Genomic DNA, 20,817 nt, shown 5'->3' with positions numbered 1-20,817 from the left:
TTTTAAGATTCCGTTTCTCAAGAACCACTCTCGGTACCAAGTTGTATTAGTTAGGGTTCTCCTTGGAAACAGAATCAATGAGAGATGTCTCTTATTATCAAATTGTAAAAGTGACTCACGCAACTGCGGGAGCGCACGAGTCCAAATTCTGCAGAGCCGTCAACAAGCTGTCAACTCCAAGGAAGACGTCCGACGAACTCCTCGGGAAACGAACCGACAACTTTGACGAACCCCTCAGGAAACGAACTGGCAACTTTGAAGAACTCCTCAGGAATTGAACCGACAACTTTGATGAACTCCTCAGGAAAAGAACTGGCAACTTTGACGAGCTCCCCAGGAAAAGCTTCACCGAGCAGCTGAAGAAGAAGTGAAGGTTCTCTAACCGTCCGGCTTATAAGCCTCCAACTGATCACCCGGACCAAATCCAGCCAATTGCATTCTCTCACTGTGGAAACACGCCCCTTGATGAGTCATCAGTCAGCTGCAGTCAATTGACTGATGATCCGACAAACCAACCAGCCTCAAATAGCCTCACAGCAATCGTCAGGCCAGTGCCCGCTTGACCAGACATCTAGGCCACCTAGCCAAGTTGACACATGAACCCAACCATCACACTATCCCAATCCCTAAACCTAACCCTAACCCCAAACTTATCCCTATCCATAACCCTATCCCTAACCTTAACCCTAATCATAACCTAAACCTAACCCTATCTACATTCCTGTCACCTCCCTAAATGAAATCCTAACCCTAAACTTACCCATATTCCTATCACATACCTAACCCTAATCCAAACCCTAAACCTAACACTAACACTATCCCTAACACTGTTCCAATCCATATCCCTAACCCTAATCCTAACCCAGGGACCAGCAAGGGAGAAAGAGCTTTCAGAGAGGCTTCAGTCTGGACAGGTTTTGCAGAAGGGGGTGGGGATCTGGCTGGATGAAGAGGGGTTGTTGGTGGACGTGCTCTTTCCTAGGAGGCCCACATTGGGCATGAAAACCTGGGTTGGGAAAGGGCACATATTCCTTAACCCTAACTATAACCCTAAACTTAACCTTAACCCTAACCCTATCAATACCCCTATTATAACCCTAACCCTAACCCTAACCCTAACCCTAACCCTATCCCTATCCTTAACCATAACCCTAAGCCTAACACAGAGCCTATCTCTATTGATATCCCTAACATATCCCTAACCCTAACTCTAACCCTAATCCCAACCCTATCCAAAAACCCTATCAAATCTCTAACCCTAACTCAAACCCTAACCTAAACCCTGTCCCTATCCCTAACCTAACCCTAAACCTAAGACATACCCTAAACCTAACCCTATCCATAATCCATCCCTATCCCTATCCCTAACCCTAAACTGAAACCTAAACCTGGGACCAGTATGGAAGAAGATGCTTTTGGTGAAGTTTCAGCCTGGTCCATCTGTGGGTTTGGGGTGGATATCTGACTGGAACATGCTGGGTGTGGGGTGTGGGTGCTCTTTCCTAGTAGGCATGCTGTGGGCATACAAAGCTATGCTGGGAAATGGCCCACTAAATGTAAACTTATCCCTTAACTTAACCCTAACCCTAACCCTATCCCTATTGATAACCCTATCCCTATTCTGATCCCTATCCCTTACCCTAACTATAATGCTAACCCTAACCATAACTGTATGCACATTCCTATCATATTGCTATCCCTAACCCTAACCCTAAACCTCACCCTATCCCTGTCCCTAACATTAATGCTAATCCTAAACCTAAAGCTATCACTATCCATAACACTATTATGATAACTATCCCTATCCCTACCCCTATCCCTGTAACTATCCCTTTCCCTATGCTTATCCTTATCCCTAACCCTAACCTAACTCTGGAACCAGCATGGGAGAAGAAGATTTTGGAGAAGCTTCAGTCTGGGCAGATTGTGGGGTTGGTTTCATGGATCTGGCTGGACCAAGCAGGGTGTAGTGTGGAGGTGCTCTTTCCCAGGAGGCCCACTGTGGGCATGCAAAACTGTGCAGCATTTGGGACCATTAAACCTAATGGTAGCCATAACACTAACACTGACCCTGACCCTAAACCTAATTGCAAACAACCCTCACCATATTCCTATCATATCCATAACCCTAACCCTAAACCCAAACCTAACCCTAATTCTTAACCCTAATCCTAAAACTATCCTTATCCATAAACCTATCCCTATCCCTATCTGTAACCCAAAACCTAACCATAAACCCATCTCTATCCATAATCTTATACCAATTCCTATCATTATCCCTAACCCTAACCCTAACACTAACCCTAACCCTAACCCTATCCATATCCCTATCATATCCCTATACCTAACACAAACCCAACCCTTATCCCCATCCTTATCCCTAACCCTAAGCCTAAGCCTAAGCCTAACCCTAACCCTAAACCTAATCCAGTCTCTATCCATAAACCTATCACTATCCCTAACCCTGTCCCTATCCCTAACCCTAATACTAACCATAACCTTAAACCAAGACCTAACCCTACTACTATCCCTAACACTAACCCTAAACCTAACCCTAAACTTAATGCTAACCCTAACCTTATTCCTATACATAAACCTAAACCTATATCTAATGCTATCCCTGTACCTAACCCTAAAACTAACCCTAAACCTAACCACAGCCATGACTCTAAGTCTAACATTACCAATATCCCTATCATATCCCTATCCCTAACCCTAAACCTAAACATAACCCTAACTCTAGCATGATCCCTATACATAACCCTAATGCTAACCATAACTCTATCCTTATTCCCATACATAACCCAATCCATAACCCTATCCTCTCCCTCTCCCTCTCCCTATCCATATTCATATCCCTAACCCTATACTCACATTCATATCCCTAACCCTAACCCTAACACTAACTCTAACCTGGGGACCAACACAGGAGAAGAAACTTTTGGCTTACTGTGTACTTTGGGGTGGGATCTGTCTGGACAAGGTGGGGATGATGCTGCTCTTTCCTGGAAGTCCTGCTGTGGGCATGTGAATTGAGGCTGAGGAAGTTCCCATTAACCCTAAACCTAACCCTAACCTAACATTAATCATAACACAAATCATAACCATAACCCTTGGATCCAAATGGGAGAAGACATTTTTGGAGAGTCTTCAGTCTGGGCAGCCAGTGGAGTTGGGGCAAGGGATCTGTCTTTACTACATGGGGTGGGTTGGGTGAGCTCTTTCTCAAGAGGCTTTCTGGTTGCATGCAAAGGTGGGCTGGGAAAGGCCCAGTTCCCCTAAACCTAACCCAAACCCAAACCTAAACCTAACCCTAACCCTAACCCTAAACCTAACCCTATCCGTGTAACCAGCATGTGACAAGACACTTTCAGAGAAGCTTCAGTCTCTGCCACCTGTGGGGTTGGGTTTAGGTATCTGGCAGGACCATGTGAGGTGGGGGTAGGGGTGCTCTTTCCCAGAAGTCCTGATGTGGGCATGTGAAGCTGGCCTGGGAAGGGCCCATTAACTGTAACCCTAATCATAAACCTAAACCTGATCCTAATCCTAACCCTAACCATAACCCTAAGCCTAACCTGAATCCTATACCTAACACTATCCATAAGGCTAACCTTATCCCAAACCTTATCCCTTACTGTAACACTAAACCTGGGACAAGCACAGGAGAAGATGCTTTGGAGAGGCTTCAGTCTGGGCAGCCTCTGGGGTTTGGGGTTGGGATTTGGCTGACCACATAGGGGTGATTGTGGATGCTCTTTCTGGTTAGGCCTACAGTTGGCATAAGAAGCTGGGCTGGGGAAGTGCCCATTATCCCTAATCCTAACCCTAACCCTATCCCTAATTCTAACCCTAACCTTAACCCTAACACTACACCTAACCCTAAACTTATTCCTAAACCTCATCCTAACCATATCCCTAACCATAACCCTATCACTATACCTTTCCCTATCCATAACCATAACCCTAAACCAAACCCTAACCATAAACTTACCCCTTCTGATATCTCTTTCCTTAACACTAAACCCAACCCTAACCCTAATCTTAACCCAGGGATAAGCATGGGACTAGAAACTTTCTGAGAGGCTTCAGTGCAAGGCAGCCTGTGAGACTGGACACTGGTTGTGGCTGGACCATGCAGGGTGGGGGTTGGTGCTGCTCTTATCTGGGAGACTGTGGGCATGCTGAGGTGTGCTAGGGAATGGTCCATTAACCTTAACCCTAACCATAACACTGACCCTAACTTTAACCCTAAACCTAACCTAACCCTAAACCTAAACCAAATCCTATGCCTAATGTTATACATATGACCTATCCCTAACCCTAATCCTAACCCTAAACCTATACCTGAACCTGACACTATCCCTAAACTTAAATCTATCCTGATCCATAACCCTATCACTATACGTATCACTGTCCCTCACCTTAACCATAACCCTAAATATAAACTTATCCCTATCCATAAATCTATCCCTATCACTCTCCCTAACACTAACCTTAACCCCAACCCTAACCCTATTCCTAACCCTAACCCTAGCCCTATCCACAATCCTATCCCTATCCGTATCACTATCCCTATCCCTAACCCTAACCCAATCCTTAACATGGGACCAGCACAGGAGAAGATGCTTTTGGAGAGGCTTCAGTTGGGGCTGCCTCTGGGGTTGGAGGTGGGGATCTGGTTGGACAATGTGGGGTGGGGTGTGGGGGTGCACTTTCCTGGGAGGCAAGCTGAGGCATGACAAGCTTGCATGTGAAAGGGCCAATTAACACTAACCCTAACCCTAACCCCAACACTAACCCTAGCACAAACCATAACCCTGTCCCTATCCATAACCCTATCCCTATTCCTATCACTAACCATAAACCAAAACATAACCCCTAACCCTAAACCTAGCTGTAAACTTAAATCTAACCCTAACCCTAATCCTATCCCTAAACCCTACCATAAACCTAACCCTGTCTTAATCCATAACACTTTCTGTAGCCCTATCCCTAACCCTAATCCTATATCAATACCTAACCTTAACCCTCACCCTAAACCTAAACATAACACTGACCCTATACATAACCTTATCCTTATGCCTCTCCCTATCTCTATCCCTACTGCTAATCTCAACCCTAACCCTAACTCTGGGACCATCAGGGGAGAAGATGCTTTCAGAGCGGCTTCAGACTGGGCAGAGAGTCAGGTTTGAGGCAGTGATCTGTCTGGAACACACAGGATCAGGATTGGTGGTACTCTATCCAGGCAGTACAGCTGGATGCATGCAAAGCTTGGCTGGGGAATGGCCCAGTTTCACTAAACTTTTCCCTAAACCTAACCCTAACCCTTACACTAACCTTAACTCTACACATATCCCTATCGTATCTCAGACCCTAAACCTAACCCTATCTATAACTCTATCCCTATCCATAACCCTAACACTTTCCCTATCCATTGACCTAACCCTAAACTTAAATTTAACCATCAACCTTACCCTAACCCTATCTCTACCAGTAATCCTATCCCTAAACCTGTACCTAATTTAACTCTAATCTGAACCCTAAACTTAACACTGTAACTATCCATAACCCTTTCCCTATCCCTTTTGCAAACCCTAATGCTAACCTTTACCTTATCCCTAAACTTGCCCCTATACATAACCCTAAACATAACACTAACCCTAACCCAAATCTTATCCATATCCCTATCATATCCCTATACCTAACACTAACCTGAACCCTATCCTTAATCTTAATCCTGTCCCTATCCCTAACACTAATTCTAATCCTAAACCTAACCTTAAATCTAACCCTAACCCTAAACCAATCCTTATACTTATTTCTATCCCTCACCCTAACAATAACCCTGGGATCAGCATAGGAGAAGATGCTTCGGCAGAGGCTTCAGTGTGGGCCAACTGTGGGTTGGATGAGGGGATGTGGCTGGACCATGCAGGGTGGGGGTGCTCTTTCTTGGGAGGCCTGCTGCTGACATGTGATACTGGGCTGGGGAAGGGCCCATTAATCCTAAACCTAACCCAAACTTTAATACTAACCCAAATCCTAAATTTTGGACCAGCATGGGAAAAGATGCATTTCAAGAGGCTTCAGTAAAGGCAGCCTGTGGCGGAGGGAGCAGGGATCTTTCTGAACAATGTGGGCTGGGGGTGGGGTTCTCTTTCATGGGAGTCCCACCAGATGCATGTGAAGCTGGACTGGGGAAGGGACCAGTTTTCCTAAAGCTAACCTGAACTCTAAGTCTAACCCTAAACCTAAACCTAAACTTAACCCTAAGCCTAACCCTATGTCTATGTCTAACTCTATCCTTAACCCTATCCCTAACACTATCCCTAATCCTATCCCTAACACTATACCTAACCCTATCCCTAACCCTAACCCTAACATTATCCCCCACACTAACTCTAACCCTAAGCCTAACCCCCACCTATCCTTAAACCTGGGATCAGAAAGGGAGAAGGTGCTTTCAGAGAACCTTCAGTCTTGGAAGCATGTTGGGTTGGGTGTGGGGATCTGGATGGACTGTTCAGGGTTGTGGTGGGGTGCTATTTTCCAGGAGGCCTGCTGTGGGAGAAGCTGGGCTGTGTAAGGGCCCATTTTCCTAGCCCTAAACATAACCCTAACCCTAAACATAACCATAAACCTAAACATATGCCTATCTCTAACTCTAACCCTAATACTAACCCTAACCATACCTCTATCTGTAACTCTCACCCTATCCCAACCCCTAACCCTAACCCTAACACTAAACATAAAAGTAAATCTAACTCTAATCATATCCCTATCCCTAACCCTAACTCTAACCTTAACCCTAACCCTATCCTTATCCCTATTGCTATTCTTAACTATAACCCTAACCTCAAGCCAATACCTATTCATAATCCTAACCCTAAACCTAACACCAACCCTAAACCTATCCCTATCATATCTCTACCCCTAACTCTAAGACTAAGTCTATCCCTCACCCTAACCCTATCCCTACCACTAACCCTAAACTTAATTCTAACCCTGTCCCTATCCATAACTCTATCTCTATTCCCATCCTTATCCCTATCCCTATCCCTAAGCCTAACTCTAACCCTGGGGCCAGCACTGAAGATGACACTTTCAGAGATGCTTCAGTGTGGGCAGCCTGTGGTGTTGGGGGCCAGGACCTGGCTAGAGCACATGGGGTGGGGTTGGGGGTTCTCTTTCCTGGGAGGCCCCTTAAGGGCATGCAAAGGTGGCCTGGGGATGGGTCCATTAACTGTAATCCTAAACATCTCCCTAAACATTACCACAACACTAATGCTGATGCTACATGAACCCTAACTGTAGACATAACCCTATACCTATCCCTATCCCATCCCTAAATCAAATCCTAAACCTAAGCCCAAACCTGACCCTATACCTAATTCTAACCCTTTCCCTAATGCTATTACTAACCCTAACCCTATCCTAACACTAACCCTATCCATATCCCTATAGTAAACCTATCCTTATAACTAAACCTAAACTTAACATTAACTCTAACCCTAACCCTCTCCATACTCCTATCATATCTCTAAGTCTTACCCTAACTCTAACTGTAACACTATCCCTATCCCTTACCACAACCCTAGTCCTAACCTTAAACCTATCCCTATCCATAAACCTAACCCTAATCTTAATCCTAACCCTAACCGTAACCCCGGGAACAGCATGGGGAAGACACTTTCAGAGAGGCTTCACTTTGGGCAGCCTTTGGCGTTGAGAGCAGGGATCTGGTTGTGCCCCATTGCATGGTGGTTTGGGGTGCTATTTTCTGGGAGGACTTCTGGTTGCATGTGAAGCTGGGCTCAGGAACAGCCCAGTTTCCCTAACTCTAACCCTAACCTAGCCTAAACCTAACCATAAACCTAACCATAACTGCAAACCTAGGCCTATCATTAACCCTATCACTAACCCTATCCATAAACTTATACCTAAGCCTACCCTTAACCATAACCATAAACATAATCCTAACCCTATCCATATGCCTGTCATATACAAATCCCTAACCCTGAGCCTAATACTCACCCTCTCCCTATACCTAAATCTAACCATAATTGCAACCCCAATACTATTACTATTCATAACCCTATCTTATTCCTATAGCTATCCCTACCCCTCTACCCTAACCCTAATCCTAACTCTAATGCTGGGAACAGAACAGGAGTAGATGCTTTTGGAGAAGCTTCACCCAGGGCCACCAGTAGGGATGGGGATGGGGATCTGGATGGACCACATGGGGTAGGAGGTGAGGATCCTCTTCCTGAGAGTCCCACTGTGGGTCAACAAAGATGCCCTGGGGAAGGTCCCATTAACTGTAATGTTAACAGTAACCCTAATCCTCACACAAACAATAATGATAACCATATCAATATCCCTATCATATCCATAAAACTAACCCTAACCATAATCCTAAGTATAACCCTAACCACATCCATATTCCAGCCACATATTTACACTACCCTTTACCCTAAACCTAACCCCAACTGTATCCCTTTCACATGCCAAACCCTAACTTAACCTAACCATTTCCCTATCACATCTCTAACCCTAACTCTAATCCTATCTGTATCCCTAATCCTAATGCTAACCCTAACAAAACCCTAACCCTAATATTCTCCATATTCATATCACATCCCTAACCCTAACCTTAAACCTCAAGCTAAGTTATCCCTAACCCTAATTCTAAACCTAAACCTAACCCTAACAGTAACCCTAACCACAACCCTATCTGTAACCATAACTCTATCCCTCAATATATCCCTAAAACAAACCCTTCCCCAAACCCTATCCCTAACCTTATCCATAACCCTAACACTAACCCTGAGACCAGCATGGGAGGAGTCACTTTCAGATAGGCTTCAGCCTGGGAAGCCTGTGGGGTTGGGAGTGGGGATCTGGTGGGCCCTCAGGTGTGGAGGTTTGCTCTTTCTTGGGAGGCCCTCTGGTTGCCTGAAAAGCTTGCTGGTGAAGGGTTAGTTTCCCTAACCCACCCCCTAATCCTAACCCTAACCCTAACACTAACCCTAACACTAACCTCTCCCTATCCATAACACTAACCCTAACCATAACCCTTACCCAAACCATATCCCTGGGACCAGAACTGGAGAAGCTGCTTTCAGAGAGGCTTCAGCTTGGGCAGAGTGTGTAGGGGGTGGAGATCTGGCTAGACCACATGGGATGGGGTTGTTCTTTCCTGGGAGGCTTGCTGTGGGCATGCAAACATGGACAGGGTTAGAGCTCATTTCCCTAACCTTAACCCAAACCCTAAACCTAACCCTAAGCCTATCCATATCCCTATCATGTACCTAACACTCTCTCTAACCCTAAACCTAATTCTATCCCTATACCTAACAATATCCCTAACCCTAGCCCTATCCCTATACATAAACCTATCCCTATCTCTATATCAAACCCTAAGCCTAACTTAACCATAACCCTGTACCTAACCCTTAAACAGAATGGGGATAGTCATATCCTGAGACTGCAGAAGCATCATGGCAGCAATTAATCACCAAAGACATGGTGGGTATGGCTACCATTATGTAAAACAGGTTCAAGGCAGCAGTCAAAATAATCTGACTTGCAGAGTGTTACGGCCCTGGCAAGTAGATCATGGAGTACCTAGCAGTAAAATAGATGGGCAGTATATTAAATTCTTGTTGTGCTGTATAAGCAGAATTCTAGGTCAAGTGAACACAATTCTATCTTGAATTACAAAAACAGAGTGTCATGGTCCCTTAATTCTCAGACTTGAGACAGTTTTCAAATCCAGAATCCCTTGAACGAGTGGATGGCTGAGTAGCCATGGGGGAGGAACTTGCTACACTGCCAAAAAATTTCTACTGTTACTCTTCCTCCCAGCCTTCCCCAGGGGGACCTACATCCTTTTACCAAGGTGACTGTGCATTGGGGAAAAGGAAATGATCAGATATTTTGGGGATTATTAGACACTGGTTCAGAAGTGACATTAATTCCAGGTGACACAAAATTTCACTCTGATCCACCATTCAGAGTTGAGGCTCATGGAGGTCAGGTCACTGATGGAGTTTTAGCTCATGTCCATCACACAGTGAGTCCGGTGGGTCCCCAGACCAATTCTGTTATTTCCCCTGTTCCAGAATGCATAATTGGAACATAACCTATCCATAACCCTAATTCTAAAACTAACACCAACCCTAAATCTATCCATAACCCTATCATATCCCTACCCCTAACTGCAACTGGCAGAATCCTCACATTGTTTCCCTGACTTGTGGAGTGAGGGCTATTATGGTGAGAAAGACCAAGTGGAAACTTTATCTGAAAACTTGTGTGTGATGAAAGAGACCTGGAAAGCCTAAATTGCCCCTTTTCATCTGCACTCTCATTGTTTCCAGGTCACTCACCATAGTTAGGACAATGATTCCCATTGGAGTTACAACAGAAAACACCATGACACTAAAAAGGACACCCTTGCCACTGGGCACCAGACATTTGGTCCAGGGCTCAGCCATATTCTCCCCTACCACTGTTCACAGTTCCCCAATTCCCAATTCTCTCCAGCCAGAAACACATACATGGAAATAAAAGTGTTTTCCATGGGCAGTTGAAGAGCAGAGTGTGCCACTGATGGAGAACAAAAACCAAAGAAATTTCTCTGATTTCAGTGAACATTTGTATTCTAGTTTGCTAATGCTGCTGGAATGCAAAACACCAGAGATGGATTGGCTTTTATAAAAGGGGTTTATTTGGTTACACAGTTACAGTCTTAAGGCCATGAAGTGTCCAAGGCAACACATCAGCAACTGGGTACCTTCACTGGAGGATGGCCAACGATGTCTGGAAAACCTCTGTTAGCTGGGAAGGCATGTGACTGGCATCTGCTCCAAAGTTCTGGTTTCAAAATGGCTTTCTCCCAGGATGTTCCTCTCTAGGCTGCAGTTCCTGAAAATGTCACTCTTAGTTGCTCTTGCAGTGTTTGTCCTCTCTTAGCATCTCCAGAGCAAGACTCTGCTTTCAACAGCTGTCATCAAATGGTCTCTCATCTGCGGCTACTCTCTCAGCTTCTGTGCATTCTTCAAAGTGTCTCTCTTGGCTGTAGCTCCTCTTCAAAATGTCACTCACAGCTGCACTGAGTTCCTTCTGTTTGTCAGTTCATTTATATGGCTCCGGTGATTTAATTTAGACCCACCCTGAATGGATGGGGTAACATCTTCACAGAAATTATCCAATCAGAATCATCACCTGCAGTTGGGTGGGGTGCATCTCCACAGAAGCACTCAAAGAATTACAATCTAATCAACACTGATATGTCTGTCCACACAAGATTACATCAAAGATAATGGCATTTGGGGGGACATAATGCATTCAAACCAGCACATTCCACCCCCTGGACCCCAAAATGACATGATCCTTCCAAATACAAAATACATTCATCCCATCACAATATCAAAAAACTTAAATCATTTCAGTAACAATAGGTAAGTACAAGATCCCACCAAAAACAGTTACAGGCATGGTCTGTCCCAAAGCAAAATTCCCCTCAGTCTCTGTACCTGTGAAACTTAGAACAAGTTATCTGCTTCCTATATACAAAGGAGGGAGAGTCATAGGATAAGCATTCCCATTGCCATAGGGAGAAACTGAAAGGAAAACAGGGTTCACAGGACCAAAACAGTTCCTAAAACCTGCAGGAAAAACTCCATTAGATTTCAAAGTCTGAGAGTCATTTATAGAACAATGTTGCATCCTTGGGGCTTGAGAGAGCAGGAGTCTAACAGTTCCTAAGGGCTTTTTCGGCAGTCCTTTCCTCTCCAAATGCTTGGGTGAGTTCTCCAACATATCCACACGTTGGGGAGACCACCTTCTAGGCCCCACCCTCCTCAAACATTTTGGCAGCACCCAGATTCCCTTCCATCTCTGGGGCACATGCTCAACCCCTTCAGAACAGTGGGGTGGAAGCCAGGCTCCCCCAATTCCCTGGGAATGTGCTCCACTCTCTTTGGGGCCTGGGTGTGAAAACTCTCCCAGAGCATGGAGGCAGAAGGTGCACCCTCAACCTCCAGGGAAAACTCACCCTTTCCATGCATGTAGGCCACTTCACTCTCCCAGCCCAAGGCCTCTTGACTCCAGACCTCAACCTCCATGGCTCTGTCTTTGAAGAAATTTTTTCCTTCAATTTGTTCCTTGTCTTTCTCCTCCAGTCCTGACCAGCACAATTTGGATTCACCCATTTCAAGCACATCTGTAGAGGATGAGCTTCCCATCTCTATGTGTCCCCCTTCACACTAGGATGGTTGTTTGGGAGACATCCTAGTTCTAGGTTCCCAGACCTGTGGATTGAAGGAAACTGCTGCTATCTGCTCCAGGCTTCTCTGGGGATGGAACCAACCATGGTTGATCCCTGTCCATCAGGCTGGCATCTCCCCCTCTCCCCACACTATGGGCAGTGAACAATGTCTTTCTTTTCCCCTTGTCACCTTCCTGGTGTCTTCTCCTTCTTTAACCCCAACTCTATGGTCACTTCCACTGAATTCAGGGTGTCTGTGTGCTTATGGGGCTCTGAGAGGTAAACAGCTCCAAATGGGCAGAGGCCTGCAAGGGTCCTCCAGTTTGTAGGGACTCACATTCCCAGAACATCCCAAGAGAGGTTACTTAGGCAGAGAAAACCTTCTTTATCCTTTGGACTCTGCCGATCTTTGTGCCCTGGTCCAAACCCTGCCTTTCTTTGCCTCAGTTTCTGACCTCTACACTGAGTGGAATAATGTGGCACTGTGTAAGGGCTCACTCAGAGAGTTGGTGTTTCCATGCTCCCTTGGCACTGTGTATGGAGTCACTGTGGCTCACTGTTCAAGTGCATACTTGGGGCCATTTGTGGGTACATGATCATTGCATACTTGGGAGTGCACATTGTGCACTTGCACATAGAACACCAATGGCTATTCACATGGCTGTTTCAAGGTGGTACTCTGTCCACTCACTTCCCCTACTATGTGCCCAACATGTTTCTGGGACCATGGGTCTGTCCCCAACTCAGGCAGGAGGAAACTTCCCAGATATGAGCAGGATGGGGTGAAGCTCCTGGAGACTCAGGATCTGCTAATATTCTGCCCCTATCCACTTTCCCCTTCCTCATATTTGGCACATTTTTCTCCTTATGTCACCCTTGTCCCTGTCTCAGGGGACTTTTGGGATCTAGGTAGCCAGAGGGTACATGCAGGAGAGAAGATAATGCCTCCTCCTCCCTGTCCTCCTCTTCCCACCCTTCTCCACAAGTCCCTGCAGGGTCTAGGAATTCAAGGTCCAGTCCCTTGCTGACCATACCCCTGGCTTGACTAAGAGGAAGCAGGGGAATATCAGGGACTAGGAAGGCCCCATCACATGGGCTCATGAAGTTCGGGATTAGTAACTGCTGTAAAATTCATATCAACCATTTTATAGATGAACAACAGAAGGCAGGGCTTAAGGTCACACAGATCTGAGGAAAAAATCTTGTCCCATAAGAGGGACTCAGAACCAGTGATCTTGATTCTTAGTCTGGGTGAAGTGTCATGAATTTATTACCACATTTGTTCATGTTTATCTATTCTTGTTTTTATTCAGTTTTACTGAGAAATATTCACATACCATACAATCATTCATGATGTACAGTCAACTGTTCACAGTACCATCATATAGTTGTGCATTCATCACCCCAATCTATTTTTGAACATTTTCCATATACCAAAAAGAATCAGAATCAGAATAAGAAATAAAAATTAAAAAGAGCACCCAAATCATCACCCAAATCATCAGCTTTAGCTCTAGTGGTTACTTCAGCTGGAAGACTGTATCTATTCTTTTAAGTATTGCTTACATGCATAACTTCTTTGAGAATCAAAAAATAAAAATTTACCTTGAACTCAATCTTTTTCCAGCTGTAAAATTATCACCATTGTCCAAACAAGGCACTTCAAGTTGAACATGTTCACCATTTGCCTGGGAAGATGAAGGCATGAAATTAAAAGTTGTCCCATGTAGTCAGGCTGCTGACTGAGCAAGTCTGAATTGACTCTTCATATGTACAGCATCTTCTCATCCTTTCTTTACACAGAAATCTTCCTCCTTCCTCTGAAGTGTAATTTATTGCTGATTTATCCTGTGGGTTGGTCAATATAGGGTAAAAGTAACTGTCTAGTCTCATTTTCCTGGGACAAAGACACATTTGAAACATGAAGGGAAAATATATTAGCTTTCACTTCCTTACTTACAAAATTGCTTTGTTGAAATATAATTCACACCCATAAAATTCACTCATTTAACTATCCAACTTAATGGTTTTGGTATATTCACAGAATGATGATTCCATTACTACAATCAATTTTAGAATATTTTCATTACCCCAGAATGAAACCTCATACTCAGTAGCACTCTCCATTTCCCCTGAAAACTCTCTTTCCTAGACAACCACAATCTACTTACATTCTTCATGCTTTTGCCTATTCTTGGCATTTCATATAATGTGATCATGCAATATGTGGCCTTTGTGACTGACTTGTTCTACTCAAGATAATATTTCTGGTTCATTCATGTCATAGCATGTATTAATTATTCATTTATTTTTATAGACAAACATATCATTATATTGATATACCACATTTGTATACCCATTCATCAGTTGATGATCCTTTGTACTGTTTCCTGTTTGGAGCCATTATGTATAATGCTGCAATTTACATTCATGCACAAGTTTTTGTGTGGTGGTATATACTCATTTCATTTGGGCATATTTCATTTCATTTGGGTAGAATTGCTGGGTCATAAGGTGACTGTTTCAATTTTTGAAATACTGTCAGAATGTTATCCAAAGTGACTTCCCTATTTTATGTTCCCACCAGAAGTGTATGACTGCTTCAAAACACTACATTCTCAGCAATATTTATCTGTTTTTTAGTTATAGCCATCTCATGGGTGTATGTTAATCAGAGTCCTCCAGAGAAACAGATATATATACACACACACATGCACATATATGTGTGTGTGCTTATGTCTGTGTGTCTGTGTTTGTGTGTGAGACATGCAAGTGGGGATTCTGAAGGGCCAACAAATGAGGTAAATTCAGATAAAAGTGATATTCAAGTCTTGAGTCTGAATTCCTTAGGGTAAACCAGGAAGCTGGAAATTCAGTTAAGAGTTGATCGCTGGAGTCATCAATTCTTAGTTTCAAGACCTACAACTGTTTGGATGAGGCCAACTCAGATCAGTGAAGGTAATCTCCTATATTTAAGGTTGATTGACTGTAGATACATATCAAATCTACAAAATTACCACCACTGGGCCACTGTTAGATGAGACAACTGTACAAAAATACCTAGGAAATTAACACAGAAAATCAACCATCACAGAGTGTAAAGTGGGTTCTCATGTGGTTTTGATTTACCTTTCCCTGACTATATATAAAGTCAAATATATTTTCATGTCCTTATTAGCCATATGTGTATCCTCTGTGGAGAAATGTCTATCAGATCCCTTCCCCATATTTTTAATTGGATTACATTTTGTTTAATTGTTGACGTTCATGTGTTTTCAATACATTCTATAAAAATGTCTCTTGTCAGAGTTATGACTTGCAAATATTTTGTCCCATTTTTTAGGTTGTCTTTTAATTTTCTCTAACTTTATATTTTGTCTTTATATTTTCTTTATGGTGCTCCAAATTTAATCACAAATAAAATTTTGATAAAGTATATATATTATATAATTATATATTATTTTGACATGTGCATTGTTGTCATAATTAATAAAATTTATGCCTGTTCATGTGCATTTTGGTTTGGGTCATCACTCCTAAGCAAGTGGCTTTCAAAGTTCAAATATTAATGTTTCTCAAGGATAGTGGTGGCTACCTATAATTTGTAATCCCCATATTTTTTCTCACCTTGACTTACTTTAGAATGACAATATTAGTATCAACTAGAAACAGCTTCTACCATGGGTGCTTGTCTAAAAGTCAATAGAAAAAATTAGGAAAAATATCATTTACCCATGCTCTGTATTAAAGAATCTTATGTTCTAATCAGTCCTTCCTCATGTGGGTTTCTATCTTTCAAAATACAATTTCAGGTTTATTTAGGAGGTCATCATATGATTTTTTCTATTTCAAGTGTACGTTTGGGGACTACTATGCTGCAGCCCTGACATGGTTGATCTCTCTGTTCCACATTTTTTCTTGTTCCAAGTCAGAGGGTTCTGAGAGTCACTTTCATGTTTTCATCCAGTTCAGTGTCTGACAGGGTTTTCTCATTTTTCTCAAGCAATGCCCATAGTTACCAATATGGGTACAGGAATAATATACCAAGTACAGGAAGAAACACATCTATAGATGGGGGGGAAAGGAAATTATTGAATTGAAACCCTAATATGAGTTAGAAATTTTGCTTAGAAACTTTGCTTGATTTTCTCCACAATCCTGGGGGTGAAGCATTGCTGTCAACCTTTTTTCAAACTGAAAAAGCAGAAATTTAAAATAATTGTACATCTTGCTCAAGCAATTAGCAACAGGCCAAATCTTTCTGACTCAGAGGCCTTGTTATTTTCTGCACACACCAACCCTGTCAAATTTGCCGCCCTTTGGGAAAATCTTACTGGGCTCCATGGGGTTGAATTGGCTCAAGCAAACATCAGAGATGATTGCCAAATGGATCCAGAATCTTATAACACAAGCATAGCAGTGAGGGATGAAAGCAGAGCCTGAAACATGCAAGTGCATTTGCATGCTAATACCAGTAGAATTTTAGCCATCTGATGTTTCTTTCTCACACTGTTTCCCCAGAGAAGGAGGTGAGGTCAGAGTGATGACCTCTTAACAGGCTATTTAACTTCCTGAACACCTGCTATTCTTTCTGGTCACAGAATAAATGTTACTTCAGACCTAGTGGCCTCTAGCCCTACTTTGCAGCCCCATCCTTTATTTTCTCTTTCAAATGTATTGCATTTACTGCTTTTGTCAATCCCCACCCCCAGACTCTGAGCTCCTGGATAACAAGGAAAAAATCAGTCAGTTTGAGCATCTGATCCAGGGCCTAACTGACAATTAGGGCAGGGTAAGTGGTTAGGGCATAGTTTCTGGTTGAATAATGAGATGATCACAGAGACCTTCTACCATTCTCTGACCAGCTTAGACTTTGGATATGAGTTTGCATGAGAGGATTTGGAAATCTGAGGCATGGGGCAGCCACAGTGATGTCTCTTACCTGGATCCAATTGCTCCATGAAACACAGAAGTTACAACTGGCTGAAGCATCTGCGTGCTCCCCACTGGCCAGAGCTGGAACTGAAGCCTAAAGCAGGAAAACCACAAACCACAACACACAACATTGGTGTTAACAAAGCAGGATATCTCTGGGGCCCCAAGATGGCAAAAGTATAGTACTTGAAGTTCCATGTGTGATGACAGGTACTTGTGATGATCTGGCCTTGGCTTTTCCAGTTCCCTCACAATGCACACTTACCTCACCTAGGACAATGATTTCAGCCACAGTTACAAATGATGATCTATGGCACCAATAAGTGCACATTTGCCTCTTAATAACAGGCTCATGGTCTGAGACCCTGCTATATTTTGCTCACACCCAAGACCACAATTCCCCAATTCCCTAAGCTGCCTTCTAGACAGTATGACCTCTATGGAATAGAAAGTGTTTATTATGGGCAGCAGAAAAGCACAGTAGGACATTGATGAAGAACCACAAAGACACTTCCCTGAGCTGTGTGATCTCTTGGGAACACCCACTTCAGCACCTTCCTTTTCAGTTATTACCTTCAGGCATTGACATTTTCAGTTGCTTCCTCCACTGAAGACTTGAATCCCTCAAAGTCTTCCATGAGGGATGGAATCACCTTCTCCCAAACCTGTTAATATTGATATTTTAACCTCCTACTATGCATCATAAATATTCATAGTGGTATCTAGAATGGTGAATGTTTTCCAGAAAGTTTCAAATAACTTTTCACAGATCTATCAGAGGAATCACTATCAATGACTGCTTTCTTCAGATGAAAGGTTTTTCTTAAATAATAACACTTGAAATTCAAAATTACTTCTTGACCAAGGGGCTGCAGAAAGGATGTCATGTTAGCAGGTAAGGAAACATTAATCTTACAGTAAATCTTCATCAGAGTTTTTGGGTGACCAGTTGCATTGTCAATGAGTAATAATATTTTGAAATGAATCTTTTTTTCTGAGCATTTGGTGTTAAGAGTGTGCTAAAATATAGTCATATCTCATTTTGTGGTACCTTAATTTATTGCAGTGCAAAGATACTGAATTTTGTGTGGCAACCCAGTTCAAGCAAGTCTATCAGCACATTTTTTGAACAACATGTACTCACTTTATATCTCTGTCACAGTTATTTAAGGTATATACATTTTTTAAAGGCATAATGCTATTGCAAACTTAGACTACAGTATAATGTAAACATAACTTTGTATTCACTGGGAAACTAAAAATAAATGCATGTGTCTCCCTTTATTATAATACTTGCTTTAATGTGATTGGAATGGAACCTGCAATATCTCTGAGGCATGTTTTTATTCAGTAAACAATTATGTCAACACATATGCCATGTGCTGCCTCAACTGTAATTTATAGAGCAGAGGCAGAGTAGATGTAGCATAATTTTCTAAGTGTCCTAGGTTTTCACTAGGTGTGTAGGTCTGAAGTAACATTTATTCTGTGACCAGAAAGAACAGCATGTGTTCAGGAAGTCAAAAGCCTGTTAAGAGGTCATCACTCTGACTCACCTCCTTCTATGGGGAAGCAATGTGTGAAAGAAGCATCAGATGGCTAAAATTCTACTGGTGTTGGCTTCAACTTAAAGTTACCAAATGCATTAGCCCTTAGTGAGTGAAGCACTCTGTCTTTCAAAGCTTTGAATCTAGACAGTGACTCCTCTCACTTGTTATGACAGCCCTATATGACATCTTCTAATAGAAGGCCATTTTGTCTGCATTGAAAATCTGTTTCTGAAAGTAGCCTCCTTCTAAAATCTTAACTAGATATTCTGGGTAACTTGCTGCAGTAGTTTTGCTAGCACATGCTGTTTCACCATGCACTTTTTAAAAATTATTTTTAAATTTCTGTTTTGAAATAAATTCAAAGTTACAGGAACAACAGCAAAAAACAATACAAACCTCATACACAGCATACCCTGAATCCCCTCCCCCAATACCCCAATCCATCAACTTTAAAATGTTGTCACACTGCCATTTCTTTCTTTCCCTCCCTCCCTCCCTATCATCCATCTATTGCTCTGTCTTCTGAACATATGAGAGCAAGCTGCACACATCCTTGAACAAACACTATAATTCACATATACACTTCCCATGAATAAGAACATTCTTTTATGCAATCCTGTTAAGCACAGCTAAGAAGTTCAAGAAATTCAACATTGATACAAAGCTTACATTCTATATCTCCTTTTTTTTCCTTATGTCCCAACTGTGTCCCTTTGAGCCCCCTCTCCTCCATCCTCAGATCCCATCCAGGATCATCCTTGGCATTCAATTGTCATCTATTTAGATTGTCTTCTTTTTTAATTGTGGAAACATATATACAGCCTAAATCTTCCCATTCCACCCCCTTGTTAGATCCCAGAAGGAGAAACTAACATGTAGAAGGAGTTTCTAACTCAGGGGCCCCACAGCTTATCTCACAAGAAAACAGGTGCCCCATAAACTAAAGAACGGAGGCTGTTCAAAGCTGTTCAAGTCCATCCCAGTGGCCCCTCAAAGGCAGGGAAGGCAAGGTCAGAGATGCCCATAAAATAAACAACCAAAAAGGCCTGCTCTCCCCAGTTAGATAATGCAGTTGCTTTCCTTTAAAGAATATTGTCTCAGAATTCTACCAACCAATCAGCCCAAAACTAGATAAGCACTTACCCAATCAAGACACAGAACATCACAGCAGACACCCTACCCAACATGGGTTCCTTTTTTCATTTAAGAATGCTGCTCTCAGATAGAGAGTGGGAGCCATTATCTTTTTCTTCTTTTCTGCTGGCTCCCACCTGCTTTCTTTCTCTAAACAATCTTAAACTTTGACTCACTGCATTGTGTGGATTCTTGAATGGCTCCGAATCTAACATATGGCACCAAAACCTGGGATGGAGGTTTGACTGGGATTTAAGTTTCCTAGCCCCTCAGGGCAATGGGGCAGCCTCCCAGTTGACTTCATTCCCTAAACTACACAGCCATTCAGGTTTCCATGCATTCAGCAGCTTGACCACCTTAATGTGATGCCGGCTGACCCACACAGCTCTCAACTATCTACAACTAATTCAGCCCCAGGGAGGTAAGTGACATCTTTCTGCCCAGATCCCCACTCAAGAGTTTCGTTCTGTGTCCCAGGGACACCCCAGCCCACCTCTGGGTGGTGTCTTGGCTTGCTTTAATGTGATGCCCAGCTTCATAAGCCTAGGAAAACCTGAGCACTCAGTCAAAACTCTCCAATGCTCTGGGAGCATCTTTCGCCATTGCAGCAGTCAAAGTAACCTGGGGGACACCTTGGGTGAAAAACTGCATGCATTTCCTGACCCTCAATGACAAACTGGGGATGCCTGCTTTGTTGTTGCAGTTGTTGTGTAGATCTGTGCCATTAGTCTCACTTGAGCAACATTTTGTGTGGCCTCTGTAAGCCTCTAAAGGAGCATGGGGACTGTGGGGGTCTCATGGGGGATCTCCATAAGCCTCTCATGAGCAAAAGTCCCTACAGGGAAACTGTAAGTCTCTAAAGGAGTGGGTGGGGGGGGGCATGAGTCTCCCACAGGTGATCTCCATAAGCCTCTGACA

The sequence above is a fragment of the Choloepus didactylus genome, chromosome 16, assembly GCF_015220235.1.
Source record: "Choloepus didactylus isolate mChoDid1 chromosome 16, mChoDid1.pri, whole genome shotgun sequence".
Classification (NCBI taxonomy): Eukaryota; Metazoa; Chordata; class Mammalia; order Pilosa; family Megalonychidae; genus Choloepus; species Choloepus didactylus.
Note: the sequence above shows the minus strand (reverse complement) of the source record.